This window comes from Amblyomma americanum, chromosome 9, assembly GCF_052857255.1.
Source record: "Amblyomma americanum isolate KBUSLIRL-KWMA chromosome 9, ASM5285725v1, whole genome shotgun sequence".
Taxonomy (NCBI): domain Eukaryota; kingdom Metazoa; phylum Arthropoda; class Arachnida; order Ixodida; family Ixodidae; genus Amblyomma; species Amblyomma americanum.
This window is the reverse complement of record NC_135505.1, coordinates 78,040,673-78,059,895: the sequence shown is the minus strand read 5'-3', so window position 1 is coordinate 78,059,895 and position 19,223 is coordinate 78,040,673. Positions and strand designations below refer to the sequence as shown.

At 49.3% G+C, this 19,223-nt stretch overlaps 1 protein-coding gene across 1 annotated transcript in view; it reads right to left on the bottom strand.

Annotated features, from left to right (window-relative positions):
• The window catches only part of LOC144103441 (uncharacterized), a 58,257-nt gene that overhangs the window by 12,107 nt on the left and 26,927 nt on the right, over positions 1 to 19,223 (bottom strand). The window lies entirely within an intron of this gene.

Below are 19,223 nucleotides of genomic sequence, written 5' to 3'. Positions count from 1 at the left end.
ACATGCGCTCATCGTCTGCTGACATACGTACGTGTCGCGCTGCGCGAAAAGTGGGGACAGCGTCGTGTCCCCGATCTCCTGTCTCGCTTAGCGCTGTTTTTAGCCGCATGACCACGCACCAGCCAGGCCGACTTGTCCTCTTGTTAAGCTGGTCGATTTGGTGAAAATTTTTGATTTCTAGAATTATTTTCTTTCCTAGCCCTGAAGTCTAGTTTCGTGACGAAAAATTATAGCAAAATATTGAGTACAAACTTATAAATTACGCTTTTTAGAAGTGTGGTGGTCAAAAATTGTGAGGTAATTTCTTTGATTCCAGTGCCGCATTTCTTTGACCAAAGCGAAAGCGAAGATGCCATAAACGAGGGAATAAACTTTAAAGTTCGTTTTCTGACCTCTCACATTTTCTGCGACTGGATCACTCACCTTCGTAATTCGCATGAAAATCAAATGATTCAATTTGTCGCAATCTATTCCTGAGTCGTTGAGGAGCGTAATAAATCTCTCGATTTTTTTCCCTACAGGTGCAGTATTGTGTTAGTTATTTTTTGTAAGAAACGTTTTCATGTAACTATGCATGCATAAGTACTGATCATATAGAAAAAGAACTAATCGCGTCATCATATAGAACAGGGCTTTATGTACATGCTGGCATAAAAAACTTCGCACTATCTACTCAATTATTTGAGACCTTGGGGGGACTTGACGACGGTGTTAAATATAATTGCCCAGAACTGCACCAGGTATAGCTATAAATAAAAGGAATGACTGAAACTAGCGTAGGAATTTTATATTTGCACCAAGTTTAGTTACATATCGCATGCATGAATAACGAAAACACTTTTCATGCCACGTCCCCTCTCAATCTCGCCACGTGTCTGTTAGTAGCACGCCTGCGGCTGCTTCTTTCCAAACAAGCTTCGCGATCATGTATTACCTCATGAAACATGACACATGCATGATACAATGAAAAAGCATATGGCGTTTAGCACACTTAAGGTACGTGCTATTTTAAGCACACCAACGCGACCGCGCAAGATTGGCACAACTTACCAGACTTCTTTCTACTCGAATGAAATAATTACGTCGTCATATCAAGAAACAGTTTCAAGTAAAAATTAAATGTCACAAAACGCGCCATTAAAACATGGTGTGCTATTAACAAAAACACGCATTCCTTGGGGGCGAGTGAACCTGTCGGCGCCCCGTGCACCCCGGCTCAAGGTGATAAGTATGTGTGCAGCTACATATGTCTTTTTTTTCTTTGAGCAATTATCAGCATATACTATCCTGAAGTTCAGGTGAATGAACGCAGTAACTTTCATGCTATTAAGTGCATTGAGTGGCAGTGCCTAACGACTCCCAGACTTCGCGTTTTACTACCGTGGCCCAATGCCTGTTAGCTAGTTTCTGAATGCGGCATTTATGCGCGAGAAACCTATCGAGGCTAATTTAATATTTTTTATGCTACTACGCGGATCCAGCAGTGACGCAGCTGGTCAATATATGCTGCTTCTGCAGTGCACAGGCTTGAAGCAGCCGCCGGAAGCTGCGGCAGCTGCGGTAGGCACGGGCAAGCGGAACCTGTTTTGCCTACCATGCGAAAGTCGCTGCTAACATCAGCGCCACCGCATCTTCGTGACGTCGCGGGGTGAAGGAGGTCCATAAAGGCAGCTGCCCCGGACGCCCAGAGGAGACTTCGATTTCTTCCGCCGAGTAACGTGGTCGCCCTGACCGGCTGCTCTTTTGCGATGCCAGAATAAACAAGTGGTTCTGTTGGTAGTCGACTCATCCTTTGCCAGGACCTTCGGATGTTGCCAGCTGTGCCCCAGGCCGCCAGGCCAACACTACTCTTGGGGCTTGCGACCCATTTGCAACAACTGGTTGCCAGCGGTGGTATCGCGACAACGGAGGCCAGCAGCGAAGATATGCGGTCAACTGTAGGCTGAGCAGCACAACAAACATCCGGGAGCAGTGCAACGAGCCCTGTGTGATGACTGGTTGCCTACAGTGGAACGACTGCGCTGAATTCTTGGCTGCGAGGTTTGGTGAGTGCGGGACTTTCTTCTTTTGAGTTTTGCCAGGCTTTTGTTAGTGTCAGAAACAGAGCTGGTAATTGTGTTGTCGTGGCTGCCGGGTTAGTTTGCCGCAAGACAATAGTAGGCAGTAGAGAAAGCAGCATTCGGAGCAGCCATGGATTTTGAAGTCGTTGCGCAAACCGAAATTGCTGGAGCTTGCAAGAGAGTTGGGTCTGGATGTCTCAGACAAACTCAGAAAACCAGAACTGCTAAGGGCTATTCTTGAGTTGGAGGCTGAGGATGACGAGCTGTCGGAATGCCTTGAGACCATTGAGGAGAGGGAGCAAAAAGAGAAAGACGAGCGCGAACGTAAAGAGCAAAAAGAGAAAGACGAGTGCGATTTTAAAGAGCAAAAAGAGGAGCGCGAACGTAAAGAGCAAAAGAGGAGCGCGAACGTAAAGAGCAAAAAGAGAAAGACGAGCGCGAACGTAAAGAGCAAAAAGAGGAGCGCGAACGTAAAGAGCAAAAAGAGAAAGACGAGCGCGAACGTAAAGAACAAAAAGATAAAGAAGAGCGCGACCGTCAACACGCTTTGGAAATGAAGCGTCTCGAGGTAGAGATGGAACGCGCTCGTAATGGAAGCCAGGCACACGGTGCAGGAGAACTAGTACCGTTCAAAATGACTGACCTGATGCGGCCGTTTAAGCTTGGAGAGGACATTGGTTTGTTCCTGGTTAACTTTGAGCGAACGTGCGAGAAGCAGGGGTTCTCTCGGGAAACGTGGCCACAGCGCTTGCTCACTTTGTTACCCGGCGAGGCGGCCGACGTAGTCGCTCGCTTGAAGAGAGAGGAGGCAGAGGATTTCGACCAAGGGAAATCGAGTCTGCTAAAAACGTACAGGCTGTCAGCGGAGGCGTTCCGTCGGAAGTTTCGGGAAAATGAAAAAGGCAGAAGTGAGTCATATACAGAGTTTGCCTACAGGCTTATGTCAAACATGCAGGAGTGGCTCAAAGAAGAGAAAGCGTTTGGTGACCACGAGAAAATTCTGCAGTGTTTCGGGCTGGAACAGTTTTATAGTCGGTTACCTGAGAACGTGCGGTACTGGGTCTTGGATAGGCCAGACGTTAGTACAGTGGCTAAAGCCGCCGAGCTAGCCGAGGAGTTTGTGACGCGTCGGGCTCGCGGAGCTAAGGACGGTCAAAAGGGTGAATTTGGCTCCAAGTCTGAGAGGCCGAAGTTCACACCCATGAGAGCAAGGGGGGACAACACACGTAGTGCGGATGCGAGTGAAAGCAGTCCGACCGAACGTAAGGAGACGGCGGCAGCCGAAGCCGAACGCAGAAAGCGGTTCGAGACGAGGCAAGCGCGCGTGTGTTATACGTGCCAGAAGCCGGGTCACTTTTCGGCGCAGTGTCCAGAAACAAAAACAAAAGTCGTGCGTTTGTCATTATGCAGCACTGACGAGAATATGAAGCTTCTCGAGCCTTACATGCGAGACTTCCTCGTGAACGGGAAAGAGTGCCGAGTGCTTCGTGATTCCGCAGCTACAATGGATGTAGTTCACCCCTCTTACGTAGAACCCGATATGTTCACGGGCGAGTGCGCATGGATCAAGCAAGCCGTGGAAGCTCATAGCGTGCGTCTGCCCGTAGCAAAAGTGCTTATTGAAGGACCTTTCGGAGCAATTGAGACGGAGGCCGCAGTGTCATCTATGCTGCCCCCCCCCCCCCTCCCCCAGTACCCGTACCTATTTTCGAACACCTCCGATCACCTCCTGCGCGAGAAGGGGCTTTTGTTTGGTGAGGCTAGAGTTCAGGCCTTAACCAGATCGAGAGTTCGGGAGCTCGCTGCAAAGGCGGTAGTTGCGGGGCCGACGTTGTCGAACAATGAGAAAGGGTCGGAGGCGCAGCAAGCTGATATTGAGAGCACGTCCGAACTGAATATAATTGAGCCTGTGGCGTTGAAGGCACCAGGTACTGGAGAGGAAATGCCCGACACGGGAAAGTTAGAAGAGCTATCTGCATATTTGCTCATCGCGCCTACGTCAGATGGACTTAATAGGTTGCTAAAAGTCAGCCGGTCGGCTTTGATAGCCGAGCAAGAAAAGGATGGCAGCCTAGAAAACATGCGCTGCAATGTCAAGGAAGGTATCGCCAAGAAAAATGCTCGTTTTGTGGGAAGAGGTGGGGTCCTGTACCGGAAGTATCTAGACCGCAGAGGAGTGGAGTTCGATCAGCTGATCGTGCCTCAGTGCTACCGTCAGGATCTGTTGCTCTTGTCGCATGGCGGTTCGTGGTCCGGACACCTAGGAGTTAAGAAGACTAAGGACCGTCTCTTGCAAGAGTACTATTGGCCAGGGTGTTTTCGTGACGCAGAACACTTTGTGAGGACATGTGACACCTGTCAGCGGGTTGGCAAACCAGGGGACAAATCGAGGGCGCCGTTGAAGTTGGTACCTATCATTACGGAGCCTTTTAGACGGCTCGTTATGGATACAGTGGGACCTCTGCCGGTAACAGCCACGGGGTACAGACACATTTTGACTGTGATCTGCCCAGCGACAAAGTTCCCTGAAGCAGTGCCGCTTAAAGAACTCAGCTCAGTTGAGATAGTCAATGCACTACTGTCCATATTTGCGCGAGTTGGTTTTCCTGCGGAAATCCAGTCAGATCAGGGCACAGTGTTTACTAGCGCTTTGACGACAGCCTTTCTCGAAAGGTGTGGGGTAAAGCTGTTACACAGCTCAGTGTACCACCCACAGTCGAATTCCGTTGAGAAGCTCCACTCTGTCATGAAGCGCGTGTTGAGAGCATTGTGTTTTGAACAACAAAGTGATTGGGAGCTGGGTCTGCCTGGGGTGATGTTTGCATTAAGGACCGCGCCGCATGCGGCTACGGGGTTTTCGCCAGCTGAGCTGGTGTACGGTCGCTCGCTGCGGTCTCCGCTCTGCATGCTTCGAGACTCGTGGGTAGGCAGGGGCGACGACCCAGTCGTGGTCAAGTACGTGCTTAGGCTCCTCGAACGCTTAAGAAGGGCACAGGAGTTGTCAGGTGAAGCAATGGCAAAGGCCCAGGAGAGGGCCAAGGTTTATTATGATCGGACAGCCAGGGCCCGTCGTTTTGAGGTGGGCGATGAGGTAATGATATTGCGCACATCGCTAAAAAACAAACTCGACGTGCAGTGGGAGGGCCCAGCACGGATTGCTCAAAAACTGTCGGACGTTAACTACGTGGTGAGTCTGCCAGGAAAACGGAAAGCACAGCAAGTTTACCACTGTAATCTGCTCAAACCCTATAGACAACGGGAAGCAGTGGTGTGTATAATGGTAAACGTTCCCGAAGAGCTTCCGGTCGAGCTTCCGGGACTAGGCTCAGTGACGAACAGGGAAGACACTGATCAGGTCATTAGTGACTTAATCATTAAAGCACCGCTGTCGCCTGAGCAGAAAACCGAACTACACCAACTCTTACAAGAGTTTCAAGGTCAGTTCTCTGAGAGGCCTGGTAGGACTTCTGTCCTTACTCATGAAATAGAACTTACCTCCCCAGAGCCAGTACGATCCAAGGCGTACCGGGTGTCACCCCGCCAGCGCGATATTATGGAGGCTGAGGTAAAGAAAATGCTACAGCTCGGTGTTATTGAGGCGGGTGACAGTGATTATACTTTCCCTTTGATTTTAGTTGAGGTACTGAGCAAGGAACCTCGTCCTTGCGTCGACTACCGCAGGCTTAATTCCATCACTAAGGATCAAATTTATCCGATCCCTAACATCGAGGAGGGCCTCTAGAAAGTTAGTAGCGCTCAGTTTATTTCCACCCTAGATCTTGTCAGGGGTTATTGGCAGGTTCCACACACAGAAGAGGCTAGTAGGTATGCGGCGTTCATTTCACCAACGGGAACATTCCGTCCTAAAGTTTTGAGTTTTGGTTTGAAGAACGCGCCATACTGCTTTTCAAGCCTCATGGACAAAGTGTTGCGGGGACAGGAAGAATTCGCTTTACCGTATTTAGACGACGTAGCGATATTCTCCGCATCCTGGTCTGAGCATATGGCACACTTGCGGGCAGTGCTAACCCGCCTGCGCGAAGCGGGCTTGACAGTCAAGGCTCCCAAGTGCCAATTAGCACAGGCCGAGGTTGTCTACCTCGGTCACGTGATTGGACAGGGTCGTCGCCGCCCCTCTGAAATAAAGGTGGCCGCTGTGCGAGACTTCCCGCAACCGCGCACGACGACCGATATTCGGTCGTTCTTAGTTGTCGCCGGCTACTATCAGAGGTACATCCCCAGGTACTCCGATATCGCGGCTCCCCTGACGAATGCTCTAAGAAAAACAGAGCCCCAAACAGTCGTCTGGGGCGAGACAAAGGAAAGAGCTTTCAGCGCCCTAAAGAGCGCCCTAACAAGCCAGCCTGTGCTACGATCGCCAGACTACACAAAAGGGTTCGTTGTTCAGTGCGATGCTAGTGAGCGAGGCATGGGCGTTGTACTGTGCCAACGGGAAAATGGAGAAGCGGAACACCCCGTCCTGTATGCTAGTCGTAAGCTGACCTGTCGTGAGCAGGCGTACAGCGCCACCGAGAAAGAGTGTGCGTGTCTCGTGTCGGCCGTTCAGAAATTGTCATGCTACCTAGCCGGCTCGAGGTTTATCATTGAGGCGGATCACTGCCCTCTCCAATGGGTGCGGACCATCTCTCCCAAAAATGGCCGCCTCCTGCGCTGAAGCCTCGCTTTGCAACAATATTCCTTTGAGAGGCGTTACAAAAGGGGAGTCTCAACGGTAACGCCGATGGCTTAAGTCGAGGCCCCTAACGTAGGAATCCGCCTCAAAGTTGTTTGTTACTGATGTTTTCTTCCTGAGGCAGGATATTTAACATATTGCTTTTGTTTAGTGTTTCAAAGTGATGACGTGCTTTCTAGTGCAATTTTCTTATTTGTGGACGCGTTCTGAGTGCTGCTTGACTACTGTAAGGAACTAGGCAGTAGTATAAAAGGGGAAACAGCCTGGCAGAGCTTAGTGAGGGTTGTGTCGTGCTTGCTGACTGAGCGGTTGCGTTTCGGCGTAGTTCTAACGCTTGCTGGGAACGAGCACAAAAATGGCAACTCTCCCGAAGTCACTTTGCAGTGTCCTGTGTGAACCTGAACCTGAGAACGAGGCTTTCTCTGTGCGCTGCGCTCAAGCAACGCCGAGGGACGAGCGATTTCTATTACGAGCATCATCGAGCGACATCCCTCCGGACAGCGGATGCAGTCCCCTGACCATCGGGATCTCCTTCTCCCGGCGGGGCGGTCTGTTACGTTTCGCCTACGGCGCGCGGTACAGCCGGCGCGGATGCGACGGACGCCGGGGCTTCGTTCAAAGTGGCGGTCATTTTGGGCCCGTTCAGTGCTGCCGCAACGCCTCCCGCCAAGCGCGTCCAGGCAGGTTTCAATGCCACGTGTCGTCGTGTGTGCGTGTGTGTGTGTGCATGTTGGTGCCCACGCTTGTCAAAGCGCGGCAGCCGGGGAGAGGAGCTCCCCAACTGGGAGGCGAGGAGGTCTGACCGGCGCCGGCCCGGCGGACGCGTCACTTCACGTCTCAACATGTCCGTGCGTCGCCGTCTCGTGCGCCCCATCCCGAGTCGTTCCTTCTTGCCCTCGACTCCTAGGGTATAAAGGCAGCTGCCCCGGACGCCCAGAGGAGACTTCGATTTCTTCCGTCGAGTAACGTGGTCGCCCTGACCGGCTGCTCTTTTGCGATGCCAGAATAAACAAGTTGTTCTGTTGGCAGTCGACTCATCCTTTGCCAGGACCTTCGGATGTTTCCAGCTGTGCCCCAGGCCGCCAGGTCAACGCTACCCTCGTGGCTTGCGACCCATTTGCAACACAAGTAAAGTCCTTTTATGGGTAGTGGCACTGCGAATATATAAAAAGAAACTCCACAGTGTTTACACACCTGTTTTGGCCCAATATGATATCCGTAACCCCAAACGCAGGAATAAAAAAGTCAGAACAAATTATGGAATACAAGATCTTGAATACCAGGTAATAGACATGTTAAGTAACTCTGCTACTACTTTATATTTCTGCCTACCCAGAAAAACGTTCAAACGTGAACTGCGTGCAATTTTGTTTTCCGTTGAGATTGTTAAGTAAGAAATGAAAATGTAAATTTTCTTTTCAATTGCTGGCTTTTTTACGTGTTTTTGTGATATTTGAGCGAATCTACAATGTGATTTAAAAAAGGAAACTCCCTAGTGCTTAAGTACAGCCATGTTGTATAGGATGTATGCGTGTACTACTCAGTAACGCAGCTTCTCTTTTTTGTACCAGCTCTCTGCTGTACTGTTGTAGGCTGCTCCTTTTGTTACGGGGGCAAAGACGTCGTCAGTAAAAGCATGCCTTTAGTCTCCGCCACCGCAGGATGATGTGATTTTTCTCCAAATAGAAAATGACTGACTGACTGAGAGACTGATTATATAATATTAAACAACCAAATCGTTTTTTTTTGTTGAGAAAAGGTTTACTGAACTCAAATTGACGAGCCCAAAAATCAGAAAGAAGACACCACAGATACGGCAAAGCAAGTCGACTTAGCACCGCCGTTCTTTTTTCATGTGTACGCGTGCAGTTGTGCCAGAATGTAAGAGAAGCATCAATACAAAGTATAAAAAGAGCAATGAGGAAGTTACGGACACAATTGCGCGCCTTGCCTTGTAGATCCGGTGTCAGTAATGATTGACGGTTAACAGTGTGGGCTGTGATGAGAGATTTAAAAGTTCTTAGATTGGAAGATGTTTTTTTTTGTGGTACGTTCGCCCTCTGAGGATGCAAACAACTCACCCACTTCACCCATTGCTTTCGCTTGTGACATATGCAACGAATTGTTCTTTAGAAAAGTGACTTTGAAAGAGTATAAAAAAAACGAGCATCCGCCCATTCCGCACGGAAGATACTGTTGCAAATTTTGCCCTTACTTCACCGATCACAACTAAGCCGAGGTTTGACTCTGCATTGCGCTGTGCTATTGATTTTTAGTGTAGGTTGTTAACAGTCGTACCTCTAGACTGAAGCGGAGATCAACCATTGTTTGGCGCTTTTTGGCCACACAATTTCATATAGATACACCGTTTCCAAGGATTTCGCTTCCCTACGTAAGGAAAGGAATGCGATAACTTAGTCTACTGTTGATTCAACCGGCGAATGCGCAGTTACAGCAGATTGCAGGCCGTCGCATTCTTCGGGGAAGCTGACATGAATTCCTGATAAAATAATTTAAATGTTGGAGAAAGTTTCATATGCCGCCCCATTGCAGTGGTCGCTGTGCCGACTGGCTGCTATACACTTCTTTCGCAGCCATCTGAACGCTGCTACATAAAGCTGAATGGGCAGCTGTGGTGTTTGTATGATGCACGGATAAACTCCCTGCTTTATAAATAAAGGGTAACCTCTCCCTCTCTCTATGAAGCAAGGGTTATTTCGGTCTTCCTCTTCTGGGGCGGCTTTGAGGCTGTCTTGCGCAGTTTCTCAGATCTCCTCATTCTGTTCTTTTCCCCCTACCAGAGGGAATGTCAAGAAACACGCACTGACCCACACGGGTGAGAGGCCTTTGCTGTGCGACAAATGCGGGAAAGGCTTCACAGAGCGGCAGCATCTCGTCGACTACAAGCGTGTTTACTCAGGGGAGAAGCCGAGTCAATGCCACGACTGCGAACGCTGTTACACCAGTGCTTCCGCTATGTATCGTCACCGCAAAGAGCAGCACCCTTTCCAAGGCAAGCCTAGGCCATTTGTTTGTCCTTGCTGCAAAAAATATTTTTGTTGTGAGTTCCTCTTTAACAGACACCTGGAGATGCACTCGGAGGAGAGAGCCCACACCAGGCAGCATGGTTTTGCGGAACAGGTTTCCGCACTGCAGCTAACGTTATTCGATTAGGTCAGTTGGGACAGATCACGCGCTTGCCATGTAGACGGAGCGGGCTTCTTCCGTATCCCGCGCAGCGGGGGCGCTCCGGTCGCGTTAGGATTGCTTCTTCAGGTATTGTCTGCTACTTCTCCGAGCGCTCCCTGCTGAACGGCGGAAACCAGCAGCTTTCGCATCAATGCAAAAACCTTAAAGCAGCTCAGAACAGCTATTTGAATACTATATACACACAAAAATAAAATAAAAGCCGGGATTGTAGTCAGGGGAAAAATGGTTAAACTAAGCAATCGGATTGAGCCGGCTGATGGACGACGGCGGCTGCTTCGTGCTGACGATTCCTACGCTCTCACTCCGGCGCGGCCCTCCTAACACGAACCACGTGCGAGACGGTTGTGCGTTGTCGCTTCTGATATTGCTAGTCCATACCTCGGTCGGGTACATTTCGACACACGGCTGCGCTTTTCAAGCAGACGTGCCCATGGTTGTTCTGTGTGCATGTTTAAGCCTGCTCATAAATTGAGCGCAAGAATGTTACAAAACCACCAACTACTACGTGAAAAATGTACCCTTAATCACCATTCAGAGTTCAAAGTGCCCTTTTTATGTGATTAGGCTCCGCGATGATACCTTGCTTCCAGTCGGTAAACTCGCCTCACCACTGGGATGTGTCTACCTTTACCGCCGCATTTACTTGAAGAATGCCGCATGTGTGTAGGCCTCCTGGCTAAGAATTAAAATGTTCTGAACAGCTCGGAAGAGGCTTGTAATGCTGGAAGAGAAATAAGCTCAAGCTGAATTTCACTGCTTTAAACTTTATTTAGGTGCATCTTCGTTGCACGAACTTCTTTCTTCGCTTTTTGTAGAAAAATTGTGGCTCTAAAAGCTTTCTTCTGTTGTTTCTTGCTTTTAAACGAATCACTTGTTCAGGTATGGTCCGGTCCTTTCCTCTGTTTTCTCGGTTTCGCTTCTCTCGCGCACAGATATTTTTCCTTGCGCTTTTGCATAGTGGGCACAAGCTTTGCTGAGAGAGCCGAAAGCACTTTATGCTCCTCCACAATTTGTGGCTCTTGAGAGCAGTTGTTGCGGCCGCAATCGGCGGAAATAAACTACAAGGACAACCCGTTCACACATTAGCTGACAAAGGATGACACTTTTTTCAAGCTTGAGAGCTGTAGCTGGTTCCCCGAACCGCACTCGGTATATACACACGAAGGTACAAGCTTTCCCCTTGTGCTGACAGCAACAGTGAAGTCTTTCTTCACAGCCACTGCGCTTTCAATTATTTGCAACAATACCGCTGCTTACAGCAATTTTGAAGAAAATAGCTTCCTCGATTGTCAGCTCCACATTCCGGGACTCAAAGTTTGAGTGCCCCTAGAACGCAGGATGCCAAGTTGCTTCATTTTACCACAAATCTGGTTCGGAAGAGGTCCCAGTTTAATCGAGAACGATATTTTCTCTATTTACGCAGCATACACTATCATCACTTTCCGACAGGCGAGCATCGTGATTCACTGTATCTCTTCGTATCGGGGATTTCTTTCCAGGCTTCATTCAATGCCTTTGACTTTGAGAGGTGCGCAGGAATATTTGGGAAAATTCGTGGCACCGCATCTTGTTCAGCAGTCCGCCTTCTTCGTGGAATTACAACAGTGCTGCCATTAATGATGTGCTCGTAGCAAGTGATGAGGCCCTCCGGTTCAAAATGCACATCGCAAATGTACGTCTTCGATGTTACCTTGAAGGCTTTTCGCGAAATAGCAGCTGCCCACGCCCTCAGCACTTCGGGGTCATTGTGAGGTTTGAAGAAGTGCCGCAGATCGCAAGTTTTTCTTCAAAAGCATATGTCCACTTCGGCAGCTCGGCGCGCTGCACGTCGGCATGTTGATAACGCGTCAAGCTTGGCCTACAACACAACGACACACGTTCGTCATGTTGCATTCCTATAGAGCAAGGCAGAAAAACCCAATGACAGTGGAATAACTATTCTGAGCGCGCACCAGTGATCGACAGCGAAAAGATGCACAGTAAACAAAACACTGAACTCGGCTGGCGCGGCGGCAGCGGGCGACGGCCACTCTCCACAGCAAACTCAACGCGACGCCAGCGCCACTGCTAGGCTAGGATACGAGTTAGGGCCGCTTACGACGCGGGGTTTTCCAAGTGACCTAATCTTAAAACGTTGACCTCAGCCAGGCGAAGAAGCGCGAGAGTGGGAATTGGTTCCGGGGGTGCCGGCAGCCTCTGTACATGGACGCACTGTGCGATTTGCTTATGTAGCTTCAAGAATCTGACACCACGCGCATTTGCTTTCATCACGTTTACGGAAGAAAATCCGAACCCCCAATACAGCGACTAGCAAAGAAGCAGGTGTAAGAGCGCCCACAAAAAAAGACAGTGCGGAAATCCGTTGGCTGCAAAGCCGACATGAAAAATAAAAAAAAGCACACCACAAGCAACCGAGTGAGAGCCTGCTATTTTCTTCGCTGGTACGCGGATTAATTGTAGGCGAGCTTAAACCATGTCAAAACCCTGAACCGTTGGAGCACTCAGTTGTCTGTGCGTATGACGGATATAAAGGCGTGAGGAAAGGCGTCAGGGAACGGTGCCATACCCGCTCGAGAGCTCACTCTGACGGAGCGTGCATGTTGTGAAGGCAAACGCCAGAGACCCCATGGTAAAACAGTTGCCTGTTCGCCCGAGCACTTATTCCGTGCACGGCTTTTTCGATAACTAAGCCAGAAGGAAATGCTTTTCATTTTTGGGGTGGAAGATTTGTGGGCCAGTGAGTTAGCGCTGCCGATCCGTGTCATAAGTATATCTTTATTGCAAATGGCTGGGAGAGCAAAACTCTGAGCGCATGTTCATCTGGTTTTGCACGATTAATCAGTGTAAAATCATCGGGGTGAGAAATGTTCTTGCTACAGGCAGAGGCGCTTATATATTTATTCTTTTTATTGCCTCACTATATATTTATGTTTGCTACATAGGAAACTGAGCTTAATGACATGGGTAGTGTATATGGTTACGGGGAACTAAGCACCATCAAGTTGAAACCGGGCGATTCAAAGGGATTAAGAAACAGCAAAGTAGTGCTACTTTTGCGACTTCCGATAACGGCTTACCTGTGAAACGGCTCGCGCGTGCTACCTGCTGACGAAGGCTACCCGCCATCGCTGAAGCAAAGACCGGTGCCCTCGGCTTCTCTGTTTAAAGATCCGTGTGAAACAGAAATGCGTCGGCGAACAGGCCAGCGCGTTAAGGGTGACTCGTTACACTTTCTTCGACAAAAAGGACGAACCGTCAGATAGTGCTGACAGGCACTCCTGCAATTGGTTGCGTCGTCTTGCACTTTTGATCACCCACTTCATGGCAAATGTTATGCCCGCAAAACTGAAGAAACGCATGCCTCTTGAGTCGAGTGCTTCATTTTAAATGAGGAATTCAAATTTGATGATTGTGGTAGAGAAAACAATGTGCTGGCTAAAATATATAAATGGTTGTCGGCGCTCTGCTTAGAGAGTTGTGCTTTCTAAGGAAGGTTTCATCGGTGGGACCACTATGAAATATATTGTGTTCCATCCCTCTGCTGTATTTCCCCGCGGGTAAATGTAGTTATATACATCAATAAACAAAGAAAGAAAACAGGTAGAATGAAGAACTTCTCAGAGAGCAATGCCTACCTGCTGTTTATGTCTTCCTGCCTACAGCACAGGCTGTAATGAACTGGGTGGCGACTGTGCACTATAGACCCTATAGAGTGCAGAATGCTACTAAGGCGTCCGAAGAAGGTCGACATGTTGAACGGTTTCTGTTGCTCGAAAATAAATGCTATGTTTCCTGTTTTCTTGCTCTTGTTATGTTCGAAAATTATGTATTCATGCTGGCCGCCTTGGTCGCTCAGTGGTTATGGCACTCGGCTTCTGACACGAAAGACGTGGGTTCGATAATGGCTGCGGCGGTCGAATATAATTTCGATGGTGGCGAAATTCTAGAGGCCCGTTGTACTGTGCGATGTCAGTGCACGTTAAAGAACCCCAGGTGGTTGAAACTTCCGGAGCCCTCCACAACGGCGTCCCTCATAGCCAGAGTCGCTTTGGGATGTTAAACCCCAATAAACCATAACATTTTATTTTCACGTTGTGTGGAATAATTGCAACTTAACCAGCCCTTCTTCTGTTTTGTCATAGCGTTCCTCTGTTCGGAAGCTCACACTTGGCGCTGTTGGTGATCATAGATACACTATATGACGTTATATGTTGTCTTGTTGTCTTGTCGCGAACTGATAATAGTTGTTGCTTGAATTCAAGAAAAGGAGTTCAGCTGCAGTCTTGTCGAGATTGCAACAACCCAACCGATGCCATTACAAAGACCACATGATTTACTTTCATCGCTTGCGTCATGAAGATTTCGTTCACCCGCCTTCAACCGTCCTCCCATGCATTGACCGTCCTGTCAACACCGAACGAAAGCACGCTTCAACCTATGTAAAACATTTCACACCGAAAACCATTACTATCTTGAACTATTTGTCTTCTATAATCACAGAAGAAACTAGGCCTTGTTTCTCACTCCTCTTAGCTCGCGGCCATCTTGCATAGTGAATATTGTAGAGGCAGCGCCCTGCACGTCGTGCGACAGCAGCCAATAGCTGGTATGCGACCATCCGGTCGTGTGTCTCAATGTTGAAGTTGTCTAACTTGGTGAGCCCGGGCGGATGTGTTCGTGCGCCCCACTGTTCGGCCTGGGCGCATGGTCGCAAGGACACGTCCGCATGCGGCTCAAAAACGATCGTACAGCGGGCCCTTACTATACGCGACCTCCGGAAACCACTCTCCAATACGCTCTTTATAGATGCGATTCTTCGGACTGCCCCAATCAATCTCGCGCCTAAATGATTCATTCCGTGGCGCACACCATTTGCACCACTCGCTGCGAACGTAACTGAAGATAACATGGGTTGTGTGCATTCTTTTTCTCTGCTCGTTCTGTGTCGTCTAATCCGCTGTAGATATGTAAATCAAAAACTAACTCGCTCAACGGAACGTATCATTTGAAGGAGGATTTGGCGCTGGCAGGTGTTAGTCGTGGCAGAGATAATGTACTGTCGCGTTAGGGTAAGCTGCCCGTTGAGCCTATGCGTTTTAGTGTGCAACACATGAATGCTACCTTGATCCAATGATTCTTGTGTTTTAAGCTGTTTTAGACGCGTGTTAATTCTGGGCCAAGAACGAAGTTTTGACCAGCAACGTAGTTCGTGGGATGATGGCGGTATGCAGCGCAGCTTTCGGCAGTTGTAGACATGCTGTAACGGAAAAATCGTAGGATTTTGGAACATTTGGGATGGATAAGTAGAGTAGCATATTTAGTGTAGTTGAAATGGCCGCTTTCGAGTTTCTAATATTTGTTTGAAGGTGAGTACCGTGATTGCGACGCTCTTGGCATGTATTTCGTTAGTCGTGCACATGGGATTACGCATGTCCTCTGTTCCCGGTTACCAAATACACGTCATCAGAAATTTTCTTTGTCGCAAGAGGACGACCAGAAATCCGAAATGAAATGGCGCCAACGTCCACAGCAACGGCTCCCCTGGTTTGTTTGGGATTGTCAGTGTTTCTTAACGTAAATCTCGAAGGTTTCTTGAACTGCCACAGATCTCTTGCTTTTTTTATATATTTCTCGACCACTGAGGACGACCGTGCATGTCTTCCCTGACGCGGGACGGGTTCATAAAGGGATTACTCGTCCAGAGCAAAAGCCCGCAGCATCATCACGAACGACTGTAAAGGCAGTTTGCTAATACAGAGGGCGACAGGCTGGTCCATAATGACAGAACTGTGTTTTTCGCAGCTCTTATAGCCGTTGGGACATGGAAGGCACTAAGTTACGATTAAATGCTTTGAATTTAATTGCAAATGCTCACATCCAGGCCATTTTAATCAAATGTGAGTGATAGACATCACATGTTTAGGCCAAAACACGCGTAGAACGTGTTGTAGACAAGCGTTTTGCCCTTTATATACATGAGAAAAAGGAAGATGCATGCAGAAATGCACGAAATAGTGTAAGATTCATTTGGTGAACGTTTATGTTTTACAGCTGCAGAACGTACTCTAAAACGCATTGAAACACTGGTGAGATCACCCAAGAACATTTATAAGTAGCACCAGTGCGTACGGTGAAGCAGATTGAGACAATGACCATAAGAAAGCGCAATGCAATGAAAAAGTTAACCGCACCAAATGTGTGCTTTATGCGCCTCGTTGTCAGAAGTGCAGTTAGCAGTAGGCGTACCACTGAAGAGCTCTTAAATGCAGGCTTGCATCCAACAGTTAGGCGCGACCTGGGCATTCTAGCTCGATAACGTTAAGGAGCTCATGTCGGATAAAAGGCATTGTCGGCGTTGTGGAGACACGGGAAATCGAACACAGGTCTTCTAGACTGCGAGGCAAGTACGTGCAAAAGAAGCTACCAAGGCTCGTTGGTTCGAATGGAATATATGGGTACCTAGGGTATGCGTTGTGATCTTTGACTTCGTGAAGTCCGTTTGTGTACTTATGCGTACATGAACGATACCCTGGCAGCGCTGCGACACTTTTTCGCGTTCCGCTTTAAAGGCGAAGCTTAAGCGCCCTCTGGTTTTTACTCCACTCATGCGCGCGTGCCATTCGACAGGCATGAGCATTCAGCATGCTTACGTAAGCATATACCTATATAAACACAGTGATCTGCATACAAATCCATGATTCAAAACATGAAAGAGCAGTTTTTTTTTTCAGCATGCACACAATCGTGCAAGACTAGCGTGCATATGGGTACCTAAGTACAGTGCTCTCAATTGTTAAGACCGATTATGTACTAAAAAACGAAAACAGCATATTTATTTATTCAGCGTACAGTTAAAATCGCCCAAAAGTAGAAGACATCATGGAGATGGGGGAGGGCAATACAATATATGTACTACGTATACAAAATCAATCAAAACATTTAGGCTAAATATCAAAAAAATTAATCCAGGATAAAAAAGCTCCTGCGCATCGTCCACGACATCACATTTCCATCTGGATAAAAACGGGCTGCAGCGGCCTGCGCCTTTCAGTGGGCGTGGGGACAGCCTCGTCATGCGGCTGCTTCACGGAATTCGTTTCTTCATGCAGATAACGGCAATACTTCAACTCAGCGCGGGACCTATGGCACCAGCTGATGCCATTCCGGCTACGCCTGTGACTGTCGACGTTCAAGTTGGCAGCGTGGAAATTGGAGAACTCTGGCAACCCTGCTACACTATGGCTCCATCGTACAAGTCCTGCGCATCGTCCACGACATCACCTTTCCCTCTGGATAAAAACGGGCTGCAGCGGCCTGCACCTTTCAGTGGGCGTGAGGACAGCGTCGTCAGGCGGCTGCTTCACGGAATTCGTTTCTTCATGCAGATAACGGCAATGCTTCAACTCAGCGCGGGACCTTTGGCACCAGCTGATGCCATTCCGGCTACGCCTGTGACTGTCGACGTTCGGTTAGCAGCGTGGAAATTGGAGAACTCTGGCAACCCTGATACACTATGGCTCCATCGTACAAGTCCTGCGCATCGTCCACGACATCACCTTTCCATCTGGATAAAAACGGGCTGCAGCGGCCTGCACCTTTCAGTGGGCGTGAGGACAGCGTCGTCAGGCGGCTGCTTCACGGAATTCGTTTCTTCATGCAGATAACGGCAATGCTTCAACTCAGCGCGGGACCTATGGCACCAGCTGATGCCATTCCGGCTACGCCTGTGACTGTCGACGTTCAGGTTAGCAGCGTGGAAATTGGAGAACTCTGGCAACCCTGATACACTATGGCTCCATCGTACAAGTCCTGCGCATCGTCCACGACATCACCTTTTCATCTGGAAAAAAACGGGCTGCAGCGGCCTGCACCTTTCAGTGGGCGTGAGGACAGCGTCGTCAGGCGGCTGCTTCACGGAATTCGTTTCTTCATGCAGATAACGGCAATGCTTCAACTCAGCGCGGGACCTATGGCACCAGCTGATGCCATTCCGGCTACGCCTGTGACTGTCGACGTTCAGGTTAGCAGCGTGGAAATTGGAGAACTCTGGCAACCCTGCTACACTATGGCTCCATCGAACAAGTCCTGCGCATCGTCCGCGACATCACCTTTTCATCTGGAAAAAAACGGGCTGCAGCGGCCTGCACCTTTCAGTGGGCGTGAGGACAGCGTCGTCAGGCGGCTGCTTCACGGACTTCGTTTCTTCATGCAGATAACGGCAATGCTTCAACTCAGCGCGGGACCTATGGCACCAGCTGATGCCATTCCGGCTACGCCTGTGACTGTCGACGTTCAGGTTAGCAGCGTGGAAATTGGAGAACTCTGGCAACCCTGATACACTATGGCTCCATCGCACAAGTCCTGCGCATCGTCCACGACATCACCTTTTCATCTGGAAAAAAACGGGCTGCAGCGGCCTGCACCTTTCAGTGGGCGTGAGGACAGCGTCGTCCGGCGGCTGCTTCACGGAATTCGTTTCTTCACTGAAGATAATGGCAATGCTTCAACTCAGCGCGGGACCTATGGCACCAGCTGAGGCCATTCCGGCTACGCCTGTGACTGTCGACGTTCAGGTTAGCAGCGTGGAAATTGGAGAACTCTGGCAACCCTGCTACACTATGGCTCCATCGTACAAGTCCTGCGCATCGTCCACGACATCACCTTTCCATCTGGATAAAAACGGGCTGCAGCGGCCTGCGCCTTTCAGTGGGCGTGCGGACAGCGTCGTCATGCGGCTGCTTCACGGAATTCGTTTCTTCATGCAGATAATGGCAATGCTTCAACTCAGCGCGGGACCTATGGCACCAGCTGATGCCATTCCGGCTACGCCTGTGACTGTCGACGTTCAGGTTAGCAGCGTGGAAATTGGAGAACTCTGGCAACCCTGCTACACTATGGTTCCATCGTACAAGTCCTGCGCATCGACCACATCACCTTTCCATCTGGATAAAAACGGGCTGCAGCGGCCTACGCCTTTCAGTGGGCGTGGGGACAGCGTCGTCATGCGGCTGCTTCATGGAATGCGTTTCTTCGTGCAGGTTGGTAATAAGGAATCCATGTTTGCTAAGAAATCGAGCAATATCTGCCTGCTCCTGTTCCCACGCCCGGGAGTGCTGCTGATTTTGTTCGCCCAGTGCTTCAATGTTTCTCGTCAACTACTTTTGGTGTCGGGGGATGTTGAGCTTAACCCTGGCCCCGGGGCGGGCTCTGGCGCTGCCACGCGGTCCAAAGACAGCGCTGTTGATATTTCTCTGCAGAAA